Source organism: Euprymna scolopes, chromosome 16 (assembly GCF_053919585.1).
Source record: "Euprymna scolopes isolate OS-2025 chromosome 16, ASM5391958v1, whole genome shotgun sequence".
Taxonomy (NCBI): domain Eukaryota; kingdom Metazoa; phylum Mollusca; class Cephalopoda; order Sepiida; family Sepiolidae; genus Euprymna; species Euprymna scolopes.
The window spans coordinates 25,308,423-25,333,686 of NC_136497.1; the positions used below are offsets into that span (position 1 = coordinate 25,308,423).

Here is a 25,264-nt window from a genome sequence, read left to right on the forward strand (position 1 = left end):
TATAATAATAATAGTAATAATAATAATAATTATAATAATAATAATATTAATAATAATAATAATAATAATAATAATAATAATAATAATAATAATAAACACCGTCATAAATAGATAACAATAATAATTGAGTAAAAATGGTGAAACAATATGAATGTAAGAAAACTCCCGGGCAACTTCGGGTAGCTACAGTAAACATATAATAAAATAATCTTGTTATTTTGAGTTAAATTTCGATTAATCAATATCTTACCTAGTGATTATAATCCTTTCTTTTTTATTTCTTTTCTTGAAGGTCAACATTTTCAAACGTCATGCCACCGAATTCTTGCAATCACATCTAAGGATAAAAAAGAAAACAGAAACATGAAACAAAATTCCATTTCGTTTGCAACAAGAAAGTTACATTTTTCTTCGGAATTTTACAAAATCATCGTAAAAACACAAACAAGCATTCAATAAACTTTACGTGTCTGAACGAGAACATCGTTTATATGATTACACATCGTTAAATATGTAGATGTTCATAATCTATTGTTCGGTTTTGTTAAGAAAGATTTAGATTGTCAATGAAGCAATAATCATTTAATTTTTTTTATGACATTTTATACTAACAGAATATGTTCCAGGGCAGGTATTATATATATATATATATATATATATATATATATATATATATATATATATATATATATATATATATATATATATATATATATGTATATATATATGTATATATGTATATATATATGTATATATATAAGTGCCATTGTCAGGCTGTGAGCAGAACGGTCTCTACCAAACTACTCTATTAATTTTTTTATCTACATACTTGATACTGAAAAAAATTCGAACCTGTGAAGTAAATTCATTTTTTTAGCCAGTAAAAATAGCTGTTAAAGGCTCAACATTAAAAAAAGATTACTTGGAACGCATAAGTCGGCTAAATGTGTTACATCTACGCATCTACAAATATACATTTATACCTTATACAAACTTATTTAAAAGTTTTTTATATGTTTTTGCTTAGATCATATGGTAGCTAATACCGCTGGAAAGCTAAATGCTTTAGTTTCGATTCAAGCTGATGGTGTCCAAATCATATTTTAAACTTTTGAAATCACTACTTTATCTGAAGATAATCAATAGAGAATTGGCTCTACAATAATAACTACGAAATCTGCATGTATTAAAATATCATATTTAAGCGTATTTCATGATCGGGCAACGCTGGGTCTCCTGCTAGTCTATACTAAAATTACTTAACTGGACAAAACATTTTTAACTACTTTAATCAATTTTTACGAAAATTAAAATAAAAATTTACACTATCGGTCAAAAACATTTGAAATAAAACAAATAACACAATGTTTTTATTTATTTATTTAAAAAAATGCAAGTATTTCAAATTAACTGTGATTTTAGAATAAGGATATTTATTTTGAAAAATTATTAATCAATTATTATTATCCTCCATATTTTTCTCTCAATATTTTTATTACTTTATTATCTGTTGTAATATTCTTGAAATGTAATTGACGTTGGAGTTTTTAACATTATAATTAGTAATTTATGCCATTATGAAGCGGCCAATATTTTTCGATTGTCTTTTGTTTACTTACACATTTAATAGCATTTTATTTCGAAAAGATATGTGAAATTGTTTGTTTAGTCTCAAACTATAATCATTTCTGATTAAACATATTTTTGAACTTTTGTTGACAACTTAGAAATAATGACATGTAAAAACATCACGTGATTATCTTTCTGATGTATACTAATTACGTTATTTAGAGGGGGGAGGTGATTTTTTGAAATATATGGAAATTAGAGATAAAAAGAATTAGTTGGAGTCGGCAGAGAAAGAGAGAAGGTCTGCAGATCGTGATGGTTCCGTGCAGAGGATGTCATAAATGGCGATAGGACTTGGATCAGCGAGTAAGTTTTCAAGAAGGAAAAACTTTTCGAAATAAAAAGTTGTCGAAAATAAAATCCGAGGCTCTGTCGTTCTTGGGGAGAATTTTCACTGCAGCTTTCTCTAAAGATCTCAGATATATTTGTCGATTTGCCAGATGCTGAAACCTCAAATAAATATTAGTCCTCCTTTGTGCTGTAAAGATATTTATGTCTGAGCTCAAATATATGCCCCCGCTCGCCAAATTTTCACGAAAAACACTCGTCCATCTGAAACCGCTATCAATAATTCCCCCACTCTTTATCTGTATCCGAACCTAAACTTAGATTCCGTGAACAAAGCTTCTTTCTTAGAACTGCACGCTAAATTTGGTAGTCTTCAAGTACAACGTAAACAAATTCTTGATGAACCGTCCCCTTAAGTAATCCAGTTTATCAAATTTCCAGTACTAACGGGTACTACGATATTATCCTATTGACTACTGTACACTCATTAACCCTTATCCTCGAGTGGCCTCCGGGCCTTGATAAGTGGTGACTAATATGTAAAAAAAGGTATATAATTGCCCCGTTGTGAACTTTATTTAAATGTACATACACGCAGAACAAACTTTAGATAGACCATCACACGTATATACACACGTATATACACTCGTATATACACACGTATATACAATCACAACACCAGACGATAATAGAAACTCAAATCTATACAATCCAACTACGTTACACTTTTATTAACAAGAAAAATAAAAAAAAAATAATTTGAAGGAGTCTTCTCGAATACGATCGCAAGTTACAATCTACCATCACTTTCACGCACGTTAGACTATATAATGTTGAATGACTGCTTGCTTGGTATTACCTGTTTTTACCTATTTTGTAAATGTACTTTGCTGCCCAATATTGAAATCTGTTATTCGTATTTTATTATAAATCTAAATTTTGCAACGTGAATCAAAATGTTTCTCTCAACAAAATACCTCAACATGTGAATTTATACTTGAGCAAAGGCAATGTATCAAAGTTTTAAAAGAAGAACAATCAATCAGAGACATTGAAAATAATATCCCAGAACTACAATGGATTCTACTGTTAAGGGAAATAAGGAAACATGACAAAATAAGACCAAAAGTAAAACTGATAGACCGTAAGCAATTAGAAAAGGGGATGACTTTATCAACCACCAGCTTGCATGACAGAAAGCGGAAAGCTCTAAACATCACTGTACAACTGAAACAATGTAACAAATATGAGGAGATAACTCATAGGAGTAACCACTTATCAAGGACCAGAGGCCACTCGAGGATAAGTGTTAAAGAGTGTACAGTATCAGAATCATAGTAATCGCTAGTAGTGGAGGTTCGGTAAATTTGTTAACTTAAATGGAACGGCTCATCAAGTACTTGTATGCATTGGACTTGAAGACGGCCATATTGTAGTCAGCTGGAAAGCATGCAAACGGAAAACAGTTCCACAGGCGTGCAGTTCTAAGAAAGAAACTTTGTTCATGGAATCTACGTTTAGGTTTAGGCAGAGATAAAGAGTAGGGGACATTATTGATAGTGTTTTACGTTAGACAAGTGTTTTTTTGTGAAAGTTTGGCGAGGAGGACCATAGATTAGAGCTCAGACGAGCACTCGCCATGAAAATTACGATGAAGCAAAGACAAACTCGCAACATCTCTTCTGTAAGGATGAGGTTGCAGGGAAGAGAAAAGAATATCCCTTACTAGGCAACGAAATCTATTTTGAACTATCAAGGCAGTATAAGTTTTTCCTAGCAGCTCCTGCCCAGATGTGGCAGCAGTACTCCATTCTTGGACGTACCTGGCTATTATATAGGTAGAGAATTGCATCAGCAGTGAGATATCTACTGGATCGATAGAAGGATCCCATCATTTTTCCAGCAATCTTGGCAACGTATTTGATGTTCCATTTCAGATCGGGAGTAATGCCTTATGTAAAGTAAAGATTTATGGCAGACTTACTGTCAATAAATCATTGCTGATACATCAAAACAAAATCAAAAGGTTCCAATGCACCAAGATTTACACAAACTGGAAAATAAAGTATTTTGTCCTGAAGAAGATTTCGAATTCCTTGGTTCAAATAGTAGGGTTTATATGCGTCGAATAATTTGGAGAAAAGTGGCAATCCTCTGTAACATACTAAGCATGAATGTGCTATGGAAAGAGAAGTCTTGCAACTTATAAAGTCAGAGATTTGGAATAAGTGAAAACAAATTGAATGGTCAATGCAATCCGCATAGTAAGAAGAACTAGACCGGAAATCAGATGCAAACAATATTCTAATGTAAATCATCTGGGCAGAAAAAAACTTATAACGTGGCCGCTTAGAGTTTGTTTTTTGCGATTGTAAAGTTGATAAAATACATATTGATACACGAAAAGTAGTCACACATTATTTTTAATATAGAGATAGTTAAACAACGTGTAAGCCTTTATTTATTTTGTAAATGTAAAGCATTTCCCAAAACTTGCAATTACCGAGCGTTTCGTTGAAAAGATCAAAATCAATAAGTCAGTTTGTCTACTTGCAAAACTTTTATCGGAAATCTATTGCTTATATCTTATTCATGATATTTGCCAAGCGGTCATAAAAAATGGAAAACGCCCGACGCGTTGTGATAAAAGTAGGAAAAAAAAACTAACGAAAAAATATAAATGACAAGAAAGTCAGTGACCTTTAAAATATTTCTTATATTTATTTAGATGTATTTCTAAATAAATATTAATCAAATATTAAACATTACGACGTATATACTTGTTAGAATTTGTATTAAGTCATAGTTTGTAACCAATGGGTCTCAATTGGCTTAAGGGTAATGGACAACTTATATGTGACTCCACACTCCTTAAACCGTTCCAGTTGGGGACTCATCACTGAATTCAGATTTTGTCATACTCAGAATTCTGTTCAATCCATAGATATGACCATAACAGGTACTTCAACTTCCGGTTAAACCGAATCCGGAAGTAATTTTATCTGAAAAGCGATTCCACACTTCACCACCGGATGTACAGGTCATACCTAATGACGAAAAATACAGCATTACTACTTCTAAATAGCATGCAGTTAAATTTAAACACAAACTTTTGTTATTAAGAGCTATGATCATTTTTTAGTTTCTAATTTTATATGGAAAAAAGAACTTTCCTTCTACATACCTTATATATATATATATATATATATATATATATATATATATATATATATATATACATATATATATATATATTCAAGCAAACATTATTAAATGTAACAGAGATACCTTGTTTTATGATTCTTTTTTTTCTTTTTTCGATTTTCCCTAAAATCTTTTTATATCAAAATCAAAAATATTGATGAAAGTTCCATATTTGTCATGAGCGCTTTCGATTTGTCCGCGAATCATCTTCAAATGTTAAGGAGGTGAAAGTGAGTAGGAGAAAAATATGGAAATTGAAAAGTGAAAAGTAAAATGTACATTACATTTATCGAGAGATGGAAAGTTAAATATATATATACATGTCGATGAAAAGTCGAGCATAATTTAGGTTGATTAAGAATTAGAGTATTAAAATCAGCAAGTTCGTAGGCCAATATTGGCAAAGCCCGTCGTTTACGCGCTACCCCAGATATTTTTACACGTTTTTGCTCCTATCAAATGCAATATTATTTATAATAGGGTGCTGAGTTCTAATATAGAACTTATATATATATATGTGCGTGTGTGTATGTATGTATGTATGTATGTATGTATGTATATATATAGAGAGAGAGAGAGAGAGAGAGAAAGAGAGAGAGAAAGAGAGAGAGAGAAAGAGAGAGAATAAAAAACTACATTCTTAAATACATGATGTTGACCATCTTATAATTTATTCCTTTAATTCCGTTGACTTATACAATTCTTGACAGCATCTGCAAAATACATCACTTAATTATTATATGAATCAGTGAATTTATCATGCCCTTAACTCATCAGAAGAAATAGCAACAATCAATCCGTCAAAAGGAAATGAAGTGTGATTTTGACATGAATAAAATCCGAAAATTGGAAGAGAAGTTGCATATACCTTTAATATGTTTACATTACGCCATTTTGAGTCACTGATTACATAATAATTAAATAGTTGATTTTTCCCTACTATCAGGAATTGTATAAGTCAACTGAAGTAAAGGAATAAATTATAAGATGGTCAACATCATGAATTTTGGAATATGGTTACATATATATATATATATATATATGTATATATATATATATATATACATACATGCACTTTATACGGGGTGACCCAAAAAACCCCAAAAAACATAGAAAGCATATCCTGAACATATGCTGTAGAACGGAGAAAAAAAGGCCAAAGACCCTAGTGTTTTGATATGATGTTTTGAATATAATAAACTAGTCATGACCAAAGTTTCATTTCATTCGAACAAAACACTAAGAAACGAAGTCTAATTAGAGTTGGGCCCGTTTTTTTGGGTCACCCTGTTTATGTATACATATATATACATAGACTTTATATATGTATATATATATACATGCACTTTGTATATGTATATATAGACATGCACGTTACATATGTATATATATACATGCACGTTATATATGTATATATGCATACATGCACTTTATATATGTATATATATATACATGCACTTTGTATATGTATATATATATATATACACGCACTTTATATATGTATATATATATACATGCACTTTATATATGTATATATACACATGCACTTTATATATATATATACATGCACTTTGTATATGTATATATATATATACACGCACTTTATATATGTATATATATACATGCACTTTATATATGCATATATGTATACATGCACTTTATATATGTATATATATACATGCACTTTGTATATGTATATATATACACACGCACTTTATATATGTATATATATATACATGCACTTTATATATGTATATATACACATGCACTTTATTTATGTATATATATATATATATGTATGTATATACACACATGCCCTTGATATATGTATATATATATATACACATGCCCTTTATATATACATATATATATGTATATATATATATATATATATATATATATATATATGAGCAAACAGTTAATAAAACATATTAAAAAACACTTTGAAATGAATTAAATACATATTTAATCTGAAAAGGAAACTCTTGATAAGTGGATAGTCCTTAATCCGCGGAGTTTCGAAGAAATACTTTCCTTCTCATAAGAGGGTAGGAATTATCAAAATGCGAGATCGGATTTTGCACACAAAAGTATTTGATGAAAGAACAAGTAAGTCAAAGATCTTACTTGATAACAAAAAAGTGAAGCAGAGGGAATATGGTGAAGAAAAAGGTGATTACACGTCAATGGATAGTCTGGTGAAAGATAAATAATCCAATGACGGTAAAATCCAAAAATATAACTTCAAGAAAGTTAATTTAATTTCCACTTTCACAAGTAAAATCCAAGGAAATCCCGTAATTGGAAGATGGTCCAAAATAACCCAAAGGCCGAAATCCATAGAATAATTCACAAATATGTACAAGGAAAAAGGGGAATAATTCCAATAATATTAATAAAAGAAAAATAAGATATGCTTTTCAAACTGGTGCCAATACATATATATAAATAAGAAAGATCAGGGAAGAAGAAGAGTAAAAAATTTATTATATATATATATATATATAAAATATATTTTAGTCATCGACATACAGACCTGTTTCGTTGTTTCACAACTCATCAGTGCCGCTAGACTAACACCTATCCCAAGCCGAGGATCGAACCTAGAATCATCGTGATGACAGTCGGCAGCTCTACGGAATCGGTGGCCGAAATTAATCTGTCCGAATGTCTATTTAAATAAACATCCGTCCGCCACTCGTAGAGGGCTCAAGCGTTTGTTTGTAAACAAACCGCGAGCTTCGCATTTTTTCAGCTAAATTAAGTAGCGAGTAAGATAATTTACGATAGTGCTCTACCCAAGAGGGGGGCTTTATAAAATATATTTTAGTCATCGACATACAGACCTGTTTCGTTGTTTCACAACTCATCAGTGCCGCTAGACTAACACCTATCCCAAGCCGAGGATCGAACCTAGAACCGTCGTGATGACAGTCGGCAGCTCTACCCTCTGACTACGGAATCGGTGGCCGAAATTAATCTGTCCGAATGTCTATTTAAATAAACATCCGTCCGCCACTCGTAGAGGGCTCAAACGTTTGTTTGTAAACAAACCGCGAGCTTCGCATTTTTTCAGCTAAATTAAGTAGCGAGTAAGATAATTTACGATAGTGCTCTACCCAAGAGGGGGGCTTTATAAAATATATTTTAGTCATCGACATACAGACCTGTTTCGTTGTTTCACAACTCATCAGTGCCGCTAGACTATATATATATATATATATATATATATATATGCACTTTATATATGTATATATGTACACACATGTACTTTATATATATATATATATATATATATATATATATATATATATATATATAATTTAAAAGGAAAATAAATTAAGACTGTAAATTAAAATCTACAAGTAAATTATTTGTTAGACAGAATACTCCAAAGACAATTAAAAAAATCCTTATTTCGTGGAATTTCAAAGAATGCTATTCTTCTCCTCGGTGGAAAGACGAAATTAGCAATTTATTATTATAGCCGAGTTAAAATTTGCTGGTTATGGCATTAAATGAAAAAACAGTTTTTTTACATAGGCATCACCATTTATCAAGGCCAAGAGACCACTCGAGGATAAGGGTTAAAAAGTGTACAATAGAAATTGGGTAATATAATAATTTTTAGTAATAGAAATTCGGTAAATTTGTTAACTTATATGGAACGGCTCATCAAAAACTTGTTTACGTTAGACTTGAAGACAACCATACTGTAGTCAGCTGGAAAGCAGGAAAACGGAAGACAATTCCATAGGCGTGCAGTTCTAAGAAAGGAGCTTTGTTAATGGAATCTACGTTTATGTTTAGGCACAGATCAAGAGTGGGGGAAATTGTTGATAGTGTTTTCTGCTAGACGGGTGTTTTTTGTGAAAGTTTGGCGAGTGAGGGGACCATAGATTGGAGCTCAGTCGAGCTCTTACCATGAAAATAACGATAAAGCAGAGATAAACTCGCAGGTGAGAAAGAGGTTACAGGGATGAGAAAAGGACATCCTTACGAGGCTACGAAGTCTATTTTGAACTCTATCAAGACAGGATATGATAGTTATAAATTTCAAAAATTACAAAAAGTATGTGTTCATGTGAAAAATGACAAAAAAAAAAACAACAACCTGGGCGTAGAAATTTCAGATTTGAGAGAGAGAGAGAGATAGAGAGAGAGCGAATAGAAACAATGTCGAGATAAGCAAGTATTATTTTTTTAAGTTTTCCTTCTCCAACAATAGTTACACAACCAATACTTAAGAGTCTAGTCTACGCCATTATTTAATCCTTAATTGGGGCAAAACAAATGAATTCATATGTTTCTTAAATGTATTAAGTGTAAATAATGCACTAGCCTCCACAAAACATCGTCCTTGCCTGTAACCACTACATCATGCCATTTAAATTTAAGAGGTTTTATATAATGTACACAAAATGAAAGTCAAATCTATTTTAATTTTTGTTTGGTATTTTCATTAATTCATTAAGATTGGTGTTGCAATAGACATACAAACATAACACATTTAAAAGGACTGATTTTAAAATGCGAAAATTTGGTACAATTGAAAAAAAAAAAAGATTTCACGAATGTACAAATTTCTCGATATCGAAAAATGTAATATGCAGAAAAAAGTGAACATAAACTTAGGAGAAAAGTGTAGTATTAGTTCTGATACTACAATCCATCTTCTCTTACCTTGGTCAATGAAAGAGAAATCCTTTTAGACTGAGGTTATTGTAATTTTGGTTCTAATCCAGATTTTACCTTTTCAGAGGAGCTGGACCATGTCCACATTAAAAATGTGTCTGAATCTTTCCTTTTAACTTAAGCTTTTATTTGTATCTAATAGATTATCCAAAATCGAGGATGAACAGGATTCGTTCTTATAAACGTTCGTTCTTATAATTTCGTATTAATATCTTTCATTTTTTCAAAAGTATCTTTGAATAAAAATGAAAGATATCGAATAAGCAAATTATTTGAAAGTAGCAACAAATGCATATTGTAAAACAGAAAAAAATGCTTTTTTTTTCAACGTTGCAACACATCAAACATTTCTGAGCTACTTATTTTAAACGGTACATTGTATACACTTATTTGAACATAAGTTGCAGGTTTAAATCATTCTCAACCTTATAGTAATCTATATATTTATGCCGTAGTACTCTTAACGCATTTACGTGTATCACGGTTTCCAAATTATTAATTATTTAATCATGCGATCCTATTTATTAAAAAAAAAGAATAGAAAGTGATAACATACTCCGAATATTAAAATAGTATATAGATAAGCTAATTTAATTTTCGTAGTATTTTATCGCCTTTTAACCCCCTTTTCTCGTAAATAGTATCTCTCGAAAATGCAATGTAAAAATAAATAAATAAATAAATAAAAAAAATAAAATGAAATAAAATGAAATAAAATTATATATATATATATATATATATATATATATATATATATATATATATATATATATATATATATATATATATATATATATAAAATGCCGTTTTTGGGCCGTACGTGAAACTAAAATATACTTTCTTGGTCTTCTGACTAGGATCAAAGGGTGGGTTTATTCTGTCTAAAGATGGTATAATGATATCGTGGGGGTTCCGTTGGCGCCAAGCGTCCATAAAATGGAAATATGTCACCTATAAGGATATTGGAGATAAACCATAATAGTCAGATATATTCTGACACTACATTAACCCGATTACTTAGATAAATACTTTTACAATTTTAACATATATTGCATATGAAAGATACTGCTGTGGAATTTCCACAGGTCCAGCTAGTAAGAAGTTTTGATTTAGCAGATTCGATCAAACTTAAAATCATTGGAACTAACAGGCTCCAGAGATCTGATAAATTACAATCCGCCATTTTGTTTAACTAATAGGCCCTTCTCAAAGTCGAAGGCTTGTCGTGGATAGCGATCAATGAGATACGAATTGAAAAGTAAAGTACCTCATGAGAGGATTGATGAGGATAAATTGAATAAACTAGATGACTAGTTGTAATCGGCAAGGAAGTAGCCCCGCAGCAATGTGTTCGACGGACGGAGAGGCCTTGCGAATAGAAATTCCGTCTGGCGCTAGGCACACGTAAAGAGAAAGTATAGACAATTTTTTTTAATGAAATTTTTCGTAAATCATTAGGTAAATCAAGCGAATACGGTTCTTTTCTCTTCTGACCGTGTCAGTACAAAGTGCATAGAGGCACAAAGATGACACGTTTCGTTTGCCCAAAGTTCTTTTAAGAGCAACAAATCTACCAGGCAGCTGGCATTTTGCTTGATTTATCCTGCTGACAACATCTGCTCGACGACTTTGTTGAATATAAAAAAGTCTTATTTTTGTTTTTAACAAACGCTGAACTATTCAAATATGGATATTTACTTACATAGATAAAAGATAACCTCCCTATCTCTTACATAGACACATTTGTGTGTGTATATATATATATATATACATATACATATACATATATATATATATACTAGCATGGGTGCCCGGCGTTGCCCGGGTGTTTGGAGGTGTATGCTGAGCAAAAAAAAGGGGGTAATTTTTTAAACTTTGACCCCTATTATGACCCCTGAAAATTTATTGTTTTGGGCTCAAATCAAGTTATTAAGTTAGATTCATGTCCACGGAAGCTATATCTAAAATTTAAAGTGTGTAGACCCAAAATTGTCGGAGAAGTTTGGTAGAGTTCTCAAAGCTCAAATCGTTGAACTTTGACCCCTTAATCGCCAAATTTCTGGCTAAAAACGGATCACATAGATTTTTCCAAATCTCAGTACCCTGTATATCAAATTTCGAGTCTGTAGACTAAAAATTGACAGAGTTATTTCGTAGGGAAATGTACACAGACACACACACACACACACACACACACACACACACTTTAACTTTTATAGATATATAGATTTAAAATTTGAGTCTGACAGAATGACAAAATTATATTGCAAACCGATATATTAAGCAAACGAACTTCAAAGAGACAAATGAACACATAAGTAAAAACAATTTGTATTAGAAAACATTTATTATTCCACGTCTTTTTTTTACAGACCTGACGACTGAGGTTCGCTCTTAATAAAAATTGTTTTTTATAGTCTTAATTTTGACTTCCTTTTTCATAAAAAACTAAAAAAAAAAATCAAGAAAGAAAAGAAATTTAATTTTATTTTTTCATTAATTGCTTTCTGTGCAAAGCAATTCTTTCAAACTTACTCTGTTTCCAAAATGTTTTTATTTTATTCCCCTCCCCCTTCATTCATTTTCCTCCGCATCCTGGCAAGATTACTGTACACATAGATTCGAAAAAATAGTCAAAAACAAATATATAAATAAATGTTATCAAAGGCAAGATAAGTTACTTTTCTACCTAACTGGATATCTTTTTTGTGTTTTTATTCAATGTAATATATTTATTCAGCTCGAAAAACATACAGTGTTTACCGATGTGTTGGAAAATTCAAGATGGCGTCTCACACCCTCTTTAACACCGTAAGTTTGGGAAAAGGTGTTATAAATAAAAAACTATACAAAATACTATTAAAAACCCGCCGAATATATGTCAACCTATGTCACGGTAACATATATTGAGCGAGTTTTTAACAGTATTTAAACAGGGCACATCGTAAAAACTGACCCATTAATTTTCCTGAAGTAAAAACTATATAGTTTTTAAACTTTTAAAACTGTACATTATAAAAAGAAAACTGTTCGAGTGATTTTTTTTTTTTTTTTACATGGGTGTCACCACTTATCAAGGCCCAGAGGCCACTCAAGGATAAGGGTTAATAGGTATACATTAGTCATTGTGATTTTAGCATAGTAAACAGTGGGAATTTTGTAACTTGGATTACTTGAAAAAGAAAACTGTTCGAATGATTGAAAATGAAAACAAAATAACAATGTAAATATATTGATAAGAAAAAAACAAAAACAAACGAAGTTTCCGTTTCAGGAACCCGAGTTTAATTTTATGTCGTAATCATTCAACTCGTTAGCGGTTTTATTCAGCGATTAGGGATAACCATACGACATATCTAATTACCAAAGCGATTTTTTTTTAATTTTTTTTTTTTTATTAAAACTAAACCTGTTTAGTTTTAATGAACCAATTTTTTTAAAGCCAACACTTTAGTTATTTTGAGAGCGTGCAACTGCACCCGAAAGGTTGATTAGGAAACTCCAAATCCTTTTATGACTCGGAAAAAAAAGGGCTTTTTATCGGCTTAAATGATAAACTAATGTTAAATATTAGTATTTGCCATCGATTCTGAAATAAAATGAAATCCTGACATTGTGATCATTTTTTGCAGGTGTTATGTGCCAAATATTGAAATAAGAATGTTTAAATTCAATTATTGTAATTTAAGTCTTTAATTTTAAAGTCGATTTTATTTATAAAATATCTTTTTAGAAATCAATCTCAAAAACAATCTGAACAATAAATCTCTTTTGTTATGGCTAAGTTTTTGTCAAGGGTAGAAATTATAATAGACAAGTATTCATCCATGATGACATTTTACCGATTTCCTGGTTTACAGGTATTCTTGCTAAATTTCTTCGAAAGAATTGACATAAACAATACTTCAACTAAATACGTATATTTCATGCAATAATGACTTTTATTTCTTCTGACTTTTCCTAAACTAAACATAAAACATCGGTTAGGGTTAGTTTAACATTCTGTAAAAGTACCTTCCGTTTTTTTTTTTGTTTGTTTTTTTTTTGTACTTCTGCAGAGAAGGTAAAAAACCGATAAAAACTGGATATATTTTTCGTGTTTTTATTCAATTTAACATGTTTATTCAGCTCGAAAAGAATACAGTGTTTACCGATGTGTTGGAAAATTCAAGATGGCGTCTCACACATTCTTTAACACCGTAAGTTTGGGAAAAGGTGTTATAAATAAAAAACTATACAAAATACTATTAAAAACCCGCCGAATATATGTCAACCTATGTCACGGTAACATATATTGAGCGAGTTTTTATAAGTATTTTAACCGGTTTTTTATTTATTACACCTTTTTCCAAACTTACCGTGTTAAAGAGAGAATCGGCCGCCATCTTGAATTTTCCAATACATCGGTAAACACTGTATGCTTTTCGAGCTGAATAAACATGTTAAATTGAATAAAAACACGAAAAATTTGCCTTTGATAACATTTATTTGTTATATATTTGTTTTTTGGCAACTTATTCGAATCTAATTTAAGACCACGAGTGAAATGAGAAAAAGAAGTCAGCGGGTTTGGTTGCCATAACAACGTGACGGTAGTGAACGTGTGTGTGTGCGTGTGTGCGCGTATTTCGTGTAGTTTAGTTTCGCATAATAGTTTCGTATTTTTTTAATTTGTAAATAACAAGTTATTAAAAAATTAAACCCTTCCAAGATGGACAATAAATAAAGCCATAATATTTTATGGTAAAGGTAAGAGCGTAGAAACGATTGTTTTTTAGGAGATGTGATTATTGGATTAACCAATCAGAAATCGTCTGTGGCACACACATCTCTGTTTTTATAGATATATATATATATATATATTCCGAACAAAGACGTTCTTGCCAAAGCAAATCTTCCAAGCATGTTTTCCCTCCTCTCACAGAGACGTCTGCGCAAGGTGGGGCACGTCGTTCGCATGTAGGATGGCCGAATCCCCAAAGACATCCTGTATGGCGAGCTCTTAGCTGGCAGTTGACCAACCGGTAGACCACTCATTAGATTTAAGGATGTGTACAAAAGGGACTTAAAATCCGGCAACATCAACCCTGTTGACCTTGAATCCTGTGCAGCGGACCGTGAATCCTAAGATCAAAGTCCAGAAATGTGTCCGACTGAGCGAGGAGAGAAGAGATGAACAGTCGGAGGAGAAGAGAGGCAGACGCAAAAGGACAACATCAGCAGCAGCATTGGCAGAGCATGACAGAGGGTATCACTGCGGAAAGTGCAACAGAATTTGCCGCTCCCTCATTGGTCTGCTCAGTCACAGTAACAGTTGCCACTACTCATGACAACCTTCAAGCGCGATTCTCCATCGTCTATCTAGACGGAAGGATGCCGCCGCCGCCGCCGCCGCCACACACACACACACACACACACACACACACACACACACACACACACACACACACACACACACACACACACACACACACACACACACATATATATATATATATGTATGTAAAGTAAGTTAAAAGATTCCAACGAGAGAAATATATATATTAAAATAAGTCACCAACAATTTTCTTATACTTATTTTATTATTTGATATTTTCATTTTTTTTTTAAATTATTGAAATAAGTAAAAAAAAAAATTTTTTTAACGCGTTTCGAACGATCTTTTTGTCTCTTTTAAGCGTCCTCTTCAGAAAATTTGTAAAAATAGACGTTTTCACAAAATACTATTCCCAACGAGTAAAAAGATGCTGTGTGCCTTTAAACATTCTTAAAAGTGTGTTTAGTCCTTCCTCTGGTTTCACTGGGGCCAGTTCAGGGTCATTGAGTGGTTTCGGCCTTGTTCGCTTCCATTTTTCATTTTTATTTATTTTTCTTCTTACTTGCGTGAAGGTGTGGGGTGCATGACTACTTCGTCTCATAAGTGTGTCTGTGTTCGTATGTGGCGAGAACGTGTGAGTATGTGTATTTTTCTTCTTGTATTGACTTGTGAGTTTGATTAAACTGTGTTTACTTTTTTTTTGACAAGGGAACTGTTATTTAATTTTGATTTTTAGATTTTAATTTTTTTCTTTTATGATTTTTGTTTTACTCTATCGAGTTATCCAGAATTTTTTGTATTAGAAATGATTATAATTTAATAAATTACTATATGACTATATTACAAAATTACTATTCTAGATACAGTTATTCTTTTGTAGGGTTTAAGTTAGAATTTTCTGGACCGCTCAAAAATTTGTCGTAAAATTTTAATTACAAAATTTAACCCGTAATTTTCATATATATATATATATATATATATATATATATATATATATATATATATATATATATATATATATATATATATATATCAGTTTCATAAGGAAAAAAACAAACGAGATCAACTCGAGTGTACGATCAACAAAAAAATGCTAGTGTTATTTTGGTGTCTTTAACCTTGCCCCCTATTTTTGCTGCTGAGGAGACTTTGTTTAAAACAAAACTTTTATCAAATTATTGTTCAAGACATTGTCTATTTCAATAAAAAAACATCGTTTCCGAAACAATCGTACGCTCGAGTTAATCTTGTTTTGTTTTTGTTTTCCTTATGAAACTGATTTTAATTCACAATGATGAATCATTTTACTCAATATAAATATAGCGCTAAGGTACCTTTACCTATTGAGCTTATATATCTACAGAACAATAGTTTTAATGCATTTACTAATACATAAAAATAAACTTTTCTCTTTGGACTCGAAGCTTAATTCCCTCTATAAAATATAAAACGTATATATATATATATATATATATATATATATATATATATATATATATATATATATATATACATAAATATATATAATAAATAAAAACCAAATAAATAAACCGATTTATAGCCCCCCCCCGCCTCCGAACCTAAGCGAACATCCAACAGGTCAAGACATACTTATCAAGAAATCATCTCACCAACGAGACGCCAAAAAGTTTAACATTAAGAATCGAATTTTAAAGTAACCCCCTTCCTCGTACCCCTACATATCCCCCTCCATATATACCTATGCCCTCAGCCACACCAGAAATGATTTTCCCAGACCCTCCCTCACAAGGTCCTTAAACTCCAAAACTAAAACATTACCGACATACCTAACCCCCTCCCACCTTTCCCCTTGTTCCCTTCCTCTTTTTTCCGCTCTTCTCGCACCCCTCCATGACATCATTCACTCTTTCATCCCATCATAGCGAACATTTCTGTAAAAGTCTGAGGAAGCTACAGACGGCCAAAAAAACGGCCAGGTAGCTGAAACAATAATGCAACTTAACAGAAAGATACGGTAATAATAAATAAAACGTATATATATATATATATATATATATATATATATATATATATAGTGCGGTTAGACAGGCAACTACCTCAAGCCAGGATTGAAACTCGACCGCCTGTACGAAAGTCAAGGCTTCTAACCATTACGTTAATCGGCGGCTGCTGTGCGAGTCGTAAATGAACGATGTTATGACATCATCAGAAATACCTAAGCTAGATTTGGTTACACATCGCTTAAATATATATATATATATATATATATATATTTATATATATATATATATATATTTTGCTATATATATTTATATATATATATATATTGCTATATATATTTATATATATATATATATATATTGCTATATATATTTATATATATATATATATATTTTGCTATATATATTTATATATATATATATTTTGCTATATATATTTATATATATATATTTTGCTATATATATTTATATATATATATATATTTTGCTCATGAGCAAAAAAAAAAAAAAAATGGGCCAAGAGTGAAAGAAGTATATAATAATAAATAAAAAAATTAATCCTTAAAATGGTAAGGCCGCATCTTGGCGAGGATATAGAAAATCGAATTGCAGGATTAAAGCAGTTCAAAAGGACTTGCAAGCTGATTTTTGATATTTTAAGAAAAGAAAATATGAAAACATATCTTTCTGCAGTGAAGCGAATTGGTCAAATGTTCGAAGTCGAACGCTTGGTAAAAAGGAAATCTAGATCTTGTCGCCATAGAGCATCCACTTTGAAGGACGATCACATGCTTAAATTAACTATTTTGAAGGACCGAAAAAAAAACTTATGTTGACCATAGCAAAGAATTAAAACAAGGTCTGGAAATTCTCTTTCTAGATATACAATATATAGACGAATGAAAGAAATGGGATTTTCCTCTAAAAGGTGTGCAAAGAATCCATTTTTATCTAAGAAGAGCCTCAATGATAGAGATTTTTCTCGTGTTATGGCAAGAAAGATACAGACTGGTTCAGGAATGTTTTCCGGTTAGATAGAATCAAGACTTTGTCTTGTTAGTGATGCTCCCGATGCTCCTGAACGGTGCAATCGAAGATCTGGAGCATGATTTTCGCCAAGTTGCATGAAAACGACAGGTAAACATAGGAATGAAGGGATAATGGTATGGGGAACTTTTACTGCAGCAGGAATTGGGGAACTTATTAGATGTGAGAAGTCAATCAATGCAAATGAATGCATTCTAATGTTAGAAACAGGACTGTTACCAAGTAATATCCCAAAACATTATTTTTCAACACGATAATGCCTCTGCACATAATGTTAAAGTCACAAAAAATGGTTTTCTGATAATTCAATCGATAGGATATTTTAGTCAGGTCAAAGCCCCGATTTAAACCCAAATCGAGAATATTTGATCCATAATATCCCGTGCATTGGATGGAAGAACTTTTCGAACAATGACAGTCGGAAGCTGTGCAAAGCGAATGGAATAGCATCTCCTCTTCACAGTGTTCCACTTTGGTTGAGAGCATGTCTAAAAGGATTGATCTTTTAAGGAAATCAAAAGGGAATGCGAATTCATCCTAAGCATTTATTAAAGTAAATGTATTGTTATTAGTCTCGTTTAAGTTTTCTTGTTCAATTGTTCTTTGTTCAATATACCTTTTAGTACAATATAATGTATTAAATTTGTTTTGGCCATTGTTTTGCTCCCGAGTATATATATATATATATATATTTGTGTGTGTGCGTGTGTGAGAGAGACACACAGCGTTATTTGAAATTGAATGAGGAAAAATGTTCTACTGCCACAAATTAATAATACCATATTATTTTATTATTGTATATTAATTGACTTGAAAGTAACAATTATTGAAGTCAAGTTCGGTTTATTTATAGTTGTTAACCCCTCAAGACATATCCGGCGTTTCGCAAGAATCAATGAGATTTTCTATGCATTCCTGTCCCATGTTACCATTTCTAAGCTCATTTGTTACTAATTTTAGAATACAATAATATGAAATGATGTATTTCCTTTCACGAACACAGACCCCACGGTATTATGAAACACACTTTTCCAAATACTCTAGTTAAGATATTTTCTTTCTTTCTTTCTCTATCTATCTATCTATCTATCTATCTATCTATCTATCTATCTATCTATCTATCTATCTATCTATCTATCTATCATGTGTGTGTGTGCGTGCGTGCGTATTAGCAGGGTAACCCGATGTTTCCCGTGATTGAATAATGATTAACTAATGTTTCACACTCCTATATTTTTATTTTCATCGAAATCGATGAAATCATTCATTTTTCAATACAAACCGGTTGATTGCCTAAATCGATTGATTTTTCTAGTTGAGAAACAACCGCGGTGCACAGAGAGGAAGCTTTACATTATTTTCACAGTAACTTAGTCCACAATACATTGTAGTCTACATTGCACTGTAGAGAAACTAATGTCGATTTCATAAAAGTATAAAAGTATAATGGCTTGAATTAAAGTTTAAAATGCAAAAGTCAAGTATTATACTTCAATTGTATTCTAAACAGAAACATTCATTTTGAACGCGCCTCTGTCATATCAAAGAATCTGCTGTTGATTTTATACGCTGGACCTTTCTGCTTATGTTGTAATAAAACTTCTCAAATGTACTCGTGATGTTAGGCTGTATAAGAGGTTAACTTTGATCAAAATCGCTTGTTGCTTCTTTCGCTTATCGATTATCGATTCTTAGACAGACATAATTTAGTTACACATAATTTTCGGCGTTTCATCCTTAACACACACACACACACACACACACACACACACACACACACACACACATTTCAACTTCCGATCGGGTAATATTCTCTGACTGTTTACTATATACGCCCCATATATACTCGACGTTTATAAGCACTCAATTTCCCCCAATGTTTGTGTTAATTCTCGGTGGCCTTGAGGTAGAATGCTAGTCTATCAAGACTTTGTTAATGAGTTCGAATTTCCCTACCAGCAGTAATTACTACTTCATACACTAATGATTTCGTAAACTTGAAACAGCAGTGTCTGTAGGTATAAAAATAATTGTTAATATTTATTTAAAAATATTATAGTTAAATCTCTCCTCGTTTTCTCTCCTCCCCCCTCTCTCTCTCTCTCTCTTTCTCTCTCTCTCTCTCTCTATATATATATATATATATATATATATATATATATGAGAGAAAGAAAGAGGAGGAGGGAGAACCTGGTTATACTTTATGGAATAAGTTTGGTATTAAGAAATAAAAGAGCATAATCGCGTTTTCTCGACACCCTTCATCTGGTGCGTCAATTGCTTCCGGGCAGCCATATTCGGCTAAGCTAAAGCCAAGACGCGCTAATAATCAGATGTTTAATCAACCATTTCCGCCTGGAAGATTCACGAATGGAATAGATGGGAACATTTCATGAAAATGATCGCCATGATGAAAAATGAGTGGAATTCTTGAATTCTTCCGTTTCAAAGTAAATGATAAATGATTTATATCTCTTCCGTTCATTCGTTCGCCATCGACAGTCGAACAAAAACATCACAATAGAATTCCACGGGCAGATATCGATTTCGCTTATTCTTTCAATTTATTGTCAAACGGCTTTCTTCATCTTTCCTGATATTTCTCACAAGTCATTGCATTTTATAGATACTCTTATAACGTGCGAATAAATTTTGCGAGGAATCAGATAACACTCCAACATTATCATTTTGATAGCAGTAGTATTACCATCATTAGTACTAGCGGTAATAGTAGTATTAATAGTGTCAGATATACGAGAAACGTTCCAAAAGTAATGCCTCCTATTTTTTATAGCAGAGATTACTAATTACATTGTTGTTTTGACTGAACCTATGCTATGAGTTTCATCTCTCTCTTGCAGATATTGACGGTGTGAGATTCTAAGAAAGCAACTCCTGGTATGAACGTGCACCAGAAGCAGAGGTATCCCATTGAATTCCTCCATGCAGAAAAAAATTGAACCGCTCAACATTCACCTGTGCCCGTGGAACATTTACAAGGCCGATGCAATTGATGTCAACATAGTTATGAGATGAGTTCGTTGAATTCAGTGTGGCGACTGAGATGTGAGTGACAAAGCCGACCAAGGCAACTTTCATTGCTGGCAAAAATACATTGTGAATGTTCGTTACTATGTAGAAAAATAAATTCTGGAGCACCAAAGGTGGCTCGCTTTTCGGAAGAACCCCCCCCCCCATCAGCCTTTTCTTTTATATCGTAAGCTTCTTAAAACGTTACTAGCTTAAGTTCAGAATAAAATCACGATTTTCTTTTAACGGCTAATTTAAAAAATAAATATTTTGAACGCTACTAACTGAATTTCTTTCAATGCAGTTTGCAATTTGGAGACGGAATTGTTTTTGTTGAGATAAGTGATTTCAATCATGCTTTTTATTTTAGATTTAAAATATTAACAACTCCATTTTATTTCAGTATTTAATTTGTGTATTTCTGTTTTATTAAATGCTAGCTTTTTTTTTTTTCCTCGTACATATGTTTATTTATCTACCGAGTTGATAGCAAAAATTACGAATTATACTCATTTTTAGTTCGTGTGAGGGGAATCTATCACCATACTTTCCCTTAAACACGTCTGTTGGACTTTTATTAAGTACAATACTTAATAGTTTTTTTTTTTTAAATGGAGAGTAGAAAACGCATTGTGGATGCGTTATCGGCAGCTCCTGTTACTCTCGCTTCTTCTTATTTGTCCCTCAGTCCTCATTTTTTAAATGAGTGATTTTTCGGACAAAGGGAGAAGAAAAAGCTGTTTTCTAGGTTGGCAGTATTTTTGCGAACAGTTGGTTGAGATAGCGGAAATGTTCTGTTTCTATGTCTATCCTTGTAGCCATGTCACTAGTAAGGGTGCTGGAGGTAAACGTTTTGTCTGGGCTGACGTTATCCGCCTGATAGTCAGGGACCCGAACCTTGGATTAACCACTAAGGAGGCTGTCCTATCAGCAGGTGCAAAGTACTGGGGCTGCTGTATTGCCATTTGGTGAATGGATTCTGGACCATGCAGTAGCTTCTGGTGGGGCCTCTCGATGCCATACTAGTGGGTAATTGTTACGGCTTTACCTTATCATTAGCTACAAATAAAAAAAAAATTCTTCGTTTCTTTTTCTCTCTTAATTTCCCCTCTCTGTCCTGCTCTAAGTAAATCTGTCGACCTAGTCCACAAATTCCAAAATTTCATCATGACAAGTTTCAAGAAAAAATACACGATTAAACCCGGTTCTCCAACTTCCAACGTAGACCCCTACTACCATGTCTCCTTCTCCAACATCAGGGGTCTTCGTTCTAACCTTCCAGAGGTTGAAACCCAATTACAGGAGACTAAACCAGACCTTTTATTTTTAAGTGAAACTGGCATTGGACAGGCTATTTCCCTAGATGAGTTTGCAATTTCAGGATACTCTAACTTAACTTCTAAATCTGACCCCCAAGATCGCCATGGGCATGGAATATGTGCCTATATTAAAGATAGCTTTCCATGTGGGAGGGACATCTCCAGGGAAGATCCTAACTTACCCTATATGTGCTTCCGGGTTGCTTTAGCTCACACTACTGCATTTATATTTACTCTCTATCGCCCCCACAACAGCGGAGTTACTATCTTTCAAAGCATATCTGAGAAAATTGACCAAGTCCTTTCTACTTATCCTTCAGCTAACATTCACGTATGTGGAGACTTCAATGTTCACAACGTCGAATGGTTGACCCACTCAAACAAGACCGATGATGAGGGGAGGTTCTGTCATGATTTCTCCATTGCCTATGACCTCACTCAGATTGTTCAGGAACCTACCCGTGTGCCCGATAATGACGGCCAGTATGCGAGCCTACTAGACCTTTTTCTCACAACTTGCCCTGAACTATGTTCAGTTTCTGTTCTGTCGCCTCTTGGATCTTCCGACCACTCTGTTGTATCAATTAAGATAAAAATGAAATGTAATAAGTCCCCAGACGTACCTCTTCATCGTACAGTATATCGATACACTAAGGCTGACTGGGATAGCTTCCGTACATTTATATCTGATCTACCTCTGCATTCCATGTTTAAAAAGGATGTGTCCTCTATAGTATTAGACCTAACTGAATGGTTAATTGTAGGTATTGACCATTTCATACCCTCTAAAAAGTTTCAGCAAAAACCTAACAGCCAGCCATGGTTCTCTCCAGAATGTGCTGCTGCCATTACGCACAGAAATCACTTTTTCCACTGCTTCAAACGTAATAGATGTATGGAAACTAAAGCCGTTTTCAGGACTGCCAGCAACCATTGTAAGAAAGTAATAAGGAACGCAAGAGTGTTGTATGCTCAATCTGTTAAGTCCAAAGTAGCTGAGCAGCGGCTTGGTTCCCACCAGTTTTGGCAAATAGCAAACAGAATCCTGAACAGAAGCGTGTGCTCCATCCCAACTATTATCAATGGACCTGAGGTAATCTCGTCAGCATCAGACAAAGCCAAACTCTTTGTCAAGAACTTTGCAGCTAATTCTACCCTTTGCGACCAAGACCGCCAACCCCCAATATTTCCTCCTGTATCAGAAAACACGCTATGTGATATACGTATATCTGTACGTGATGTTGCAAAGCTAATCAAAAACCTTGATTCGAGTAAAGCAACTGGCCCTGATGGTATTCCAATTATAGTACTCGAAAAACTTCAACCTGAATTAGCGCCCATACTTACAAAACCGTTTAAACGTTGTCTTAAGGAGAATAGTTTCCCATCTCCCTGGAAAATCTCATCAGTATGCCCTGTATTTAAGAATTCAGGTGATCGCTCATCCCCCTCTCAGTACAGGCCAATAAGTCTCCTGTGCGTCATGAGTAAGTTGCTAGAATCTGTGTTAAATACAGAAGTAATCAAACATCTCAACAAAAATAACCTTCTTAGTGACACTCAATATGGTTTCCGTTCTGCTAGATCTACAGCAGATGTCCTTACAGTTATATCGCATAGGATTAGCAAATCTCTCGACGGTGGCAATCTTTCTAGGGCAATTGCTCTTGACATATCTAAAGCCTTTGATAGGGTATGGCATAAAGGTTTACTTCATAAGATCGCTAGCTATGGTATAGCTGGAAAAGTCTTCTCAATTATTAAATCATTTCTTTCTGATAGTTTCATAAGAGTAGTAGTTGATGGGCAAAAATCAGAAGCTCACAGTATTAATGCCGGTGTCCCTCAGGGATCCATCCTGGGCCCAACTCTTTTCCTGATCTACATTAATGATCTTCCAAATCATATCCTTACATCATTTGTAGACATTTATGCTGACGACACTACCATTTATGGTACCACATCTAAGACAGTAAACGACCAAGTTCTCTCCAATTCTCTCTCCTCTGATCTTGAGCACGTAGTACAATGGGGAAAGAAGTGGCTGGTTACTTTTAATGCATCTAAAACCAAGCTTCTCTCTTTACATCATCAACATTCTAATCCACATTTGTCATCAATTGAAATGAATGGCTCTCGTCTTCAGGAGACCTCAAGTTTTGACAAGCTTCTGGGCTTGACCATTACTCCTGATCTTAAATGGAACACGTATATCAAATCTGTTGCCAAGGCCGCTGGAAAAATGGTGGGATCTTTCTATCGATCCAGTAGATATCTCACTGCTGATGCTATTCTCTACCTATATAAGAGCCAGGTACGTCCAAGGATGGAATACTGTTGCCACATCTGGGCAGGAGCTGCTAGAAAGGACTTGTCCTGCCTTGATAGAGTTCAAAATAGACTTCGTAGCCTCGTAGGAGATGTCCTTTTCTCCTCCTTGCAACCTCTATCTCACAGAAGAGATGTTGCGAGTTTGTCTCTGATGTATCGTTATTTTCATGGAAAGTGTTCAACTGAGCTTCAATCTATGGTCCCCCCTCGCCAAACTTTCACAAGAAACACTCGTCTAGCTGTAAACACTATCAATAATTTCCCCCACTCTTTATCTGTGCCTAAACCTAAACGTAGATTCCATGAACAAAGCTTCTTTCTTAGAACTGCACGCCTGTGGAATTGTCTTCCGTTTTCCTGCTTTCCGGCTGACTACAATATGGTTGTGTTCAAGTCTAAAGTAAATAAGTTCTTGATGAGCC

General features: G+C 33.1%; 1 long non-coding RNA gene across 1 annotated transcript in view; it reads right to left on the bottom strand.

The window, feature by feature from the left end:
* Positions 1 to 224: 224 nt before the first annotated feature.
* The window catches only part of LOC145296254 (uncharacterized), a 248,261-nt gene continuing 223,221 nt past the window's right edge, over positions 225 to 25,264 (bottom strand). The window contains exon 3 of the long non-coding RNA XR_013869979.1: positions 225 to 337. This is a non-coding gene — a long non-coding RNA (uncharacterized LOC145296254). The remainder of the gene's footprint in view (positions 338 to 25,264) is intronic.